The following is a 3,370-nucleotide window of genomic DNA, read 5'->3' as shown; positions in this document are numbered from 1 at the left end:
TTGGTTTCCTAGGGCTGCGTCACGAAATACCAGAAACTGGGTGGCTTCACATAACAGAAGTCTATTGGCTAAAAAAGTCCACAATCAAGGCGGCGTTAGGGTTGGCTCTTACTGGAGACCCTGTTGCATGCCTCCCTCTGTTGCCGGCAATCCTCTGTGTCCCTTTGCTTGTGGACGCATCACTCCAGTGTCTGCCTCCATCCTCACGTGGTGTTTCCCTTGTGTCTCTATCTCTATGTCTCTTCTCTTCCTCTAAGGACAATAGTCATATTAGATGAAGGACGCACCCTAATTCTGAACTACCTCATCCTAACTTAACTATCTGCAATGACCCTACTTCCAGATCATGCCACATCGGAGGTTCCTGAAAGGACGTGGATTTGAGCGGACGCTGTCCAACCCACAAGAGGCTGTCTCCCCCGACTCGGGGGCCCTGGCCTTCTCTCCACTCTCCTGGCTCAGCCTCTGCCCCCCACCCTGTCCTCCGGGGCCACCCATCTCCACCTCCCGTCCCCTCCTCCTGCAAGGTGTTGTGGAAATGTCACTGCCTTCGAGAAGCCCTCCCAAACCCCGCAGATGAGGGTCACCCTGCCTTGTTTAACGGGCTCATGACACCCATCCCAATGGTATCTGAGGAAGTGCCTGAGTCACAGTGTGTCAGTCTCACGTGTGCCTCCCCTGGAAGGTCACCCCCCGTGAGGGCCGGAACCAGGCCGCCTGGGTGAGCAATAACAAACGTAAACACGTGGGCACAGAGACTGACTGCGGAAGCCTGTCTCAGTAGGACAGGCCAGAGGGGACAGGCTCTGTACCAAGCCCACTGCAGGGCCCTCCAGGAAGACCTCCGAAGCGGTGGCCCCGGGACACGGGAGGAGACAGACCTGCGGTCAGGGCAGGCTCCACCCCTCCCCCGACCATGACTTTCAAGGCCCTCTCTAAGCTGCCCCTGCCCCACCTCACTGACCTCTGCTCACATCTCTGTCTTGTGCTGTCCCTTTGCACTGTTCACGCTCCTGCATCCATCCTGCCAAGCCAGCTCCCTCCTTAGGGCCTTGGCGGTCTCTACCCACAGCCCGGAATGCTCTGCATCCAGATTTTTACACACTGGCTTCTTACCATTCAGACTTCAGCTCCTATTGTCACTTCCCTGACGACCCCATCTCACCCGTGTCGTCCTCCATCACATCAACCTGCTTTATTTTCAGTGTCTGTGATGATCTTGTTCATTTGTTTGTTTTCCTGTCTGTCCCCCTAACCTCTCAGAATATAAGCTCCGTGAAAGCAAGGACCTCGTTTGCCTGTTCACTGCTGAGCCCTCAGTGCCAGGCTAGAACCTGGAACACAGTGGGTGCTTCCTGTTTGTTGAATGACTGAATGAAAGTTAACCCTTCCAAGCTCTGTTTCTTCATCTACAAAATGGGGATAATCTGAGCTACTTCATAAGAGATAATAATTGTACCTACCTCAAAGGGAAGATTAAATGAGAGGAGGTACATGAAATTCCTCCAGAGTAGTAAACACTCAACATATTGGAACCATTATCAGTATCTTAGATTGACACCCAGCCTAACATGGAGGGGATGTGGCAGATGTGGTGGTAACTCTTACAGATCCCCAGAGGGATTACAGAGGGTGATTCAACCTTCACATTCTTTCAGTTACCCAACATTTACCACAAAAGGATGGAAGAAGTGTGGTATTGTAACAGCCCTGAACTTGAACCAAGTGGTCTTGAAACTGAGTGTCTTAGAAGCTTTCTGAAGCTGCATCCTCACCTGCAAAATGGAAATAATTATTCCTTATAAAAGCTTAAGTGGGTTATATGTAAATTATAATGCATATTTCCCAAATGACTATTCCACTGGTTCTTTTTGTCTTAAAGCAATTATTTATTAATTATATCATAGTAAATGGTATTGCTTGCAATTACTAGAAGGGAATATGCTTAAATTTGTAATATTTATTGTTTTTTCTGATTTTGAAAGTAATACATTATATTGCAGAAAATTTGGAGGATATAGAAAGTTTGAAGAAGAAAGTTTTAAAATCATCCCTAATCCCCCCGTTTTTAGTCCTCCTCTTTATGCCATGGAGCAAACAATACAAATTTAAACGCATTGGCGAGAGGAACAGTGATGTCAGCAGGTCCAGCGACTTGGGCTTCCTAGCAGGTAGGTCTGTTTCCTGAAAGGCCAGGGAAAGTGGAGTCCTGGCTTGATGGAGTCTTGGGAGTGACTCGGAGGGGAAGGAGGCCCACGAGAAGGGACTGGTCTTTTGAGGGTGTGGCCCGAGGAGAGCATCTGACTATAAATTAAGAGGTCCCGATTTGGATTCAGAGGTGCTTTTACCAGGTCCTTAATTTTTTTTTTTTTACATTTCTAAGTAGTTTATGAAAATAATACATTACTGGAAATTTTTACATTTGAAATAATGCTCTCTGTCATTTAACACAGAATCACCTGGTTTTAAAAGACACCAGTGTCCTTGTCCCTCAACTAGCTGCCCCCCTCCTCCCTGCATTAGGGTTTTTTAAACCTTTTTAAACCTCCCTAGAAGGTTCTAATAAGATCAGGATTAAGAACCATGACTTAGCATGTAATTCACATTTTCTTGTGAATTATACGAAACATTAAATAGCTTGCAGGACCTTATTTCCCCCACCAGGGATCGAACCCACACCCCCTGCAGTGGAAGCCAAGGAGTCCTAATCACTGGACTGCCAGGGAAGTCCCAGTAGTTTTTGATCACTGGAGATCTAGCATACTTCCCTTAAATACCTCTCTAGTATTAGGCATGTTTAAATATTTTAAATAACACTTAAGAGGGCTTACATGTAAGTAAGTAAGAGGACTTACATATCTTTGAGCCAACATTTGTTCATATTTCAGACATTTTCTAAGGATGGATTCCAAGAAATGGAATTACTACCAAGTCAAAGGGAATTAATTATTTAAAATAATCTCTGGTTTTACACTGCCCTTCCCCTCAAGAAAGATTGTACCAATTTACAGTCCCAATTTACAGTAGTAATATGATAATTACTGTTTTAATTGTTTTCCTAATTTGATAGGTGAAAAATGTTATGTTTTAATTTGCATTTCTTTGGTCTTCCTAAAATTTACCCTGATTTACTGAGATTGAGCACATCCTTGATGGCCTAAGTGGACCCTTTACATATTAAGGATATTTATTTGCAGCATTTTGTCTGTCGTAAATGATGGAAATTTGCTATAATCCCAACTTGCTATTAACCTTTCAGTTTTGTTCATATTCCTAAACTCTTAATGTTTAAATAACTACTGACATTTTCTGTTCGGATTTCTTCCATGCCTTCCCTGCTGTTCAGAAATTAGTTAGATATTCATTTATA

Source organism: Phocoena phocoena, chromosome 9 (genome assembly GCF_963924675.1).
Source record: "Phocoena phocoena chromosome 9, mPhoPho1.1, whole genome shotgun sequence".
Lineage (NCBI taxonomy): Eukaryota > Metazoa > Chordata > Mammalia > Artiodactyla > Phocoenidae > Phocoena > Phocoena phocoena.
The sequence above is the reverse complement of the archived record's forward strand: the minus strand, read 5'-3'. Positions refer to the sequence as shown.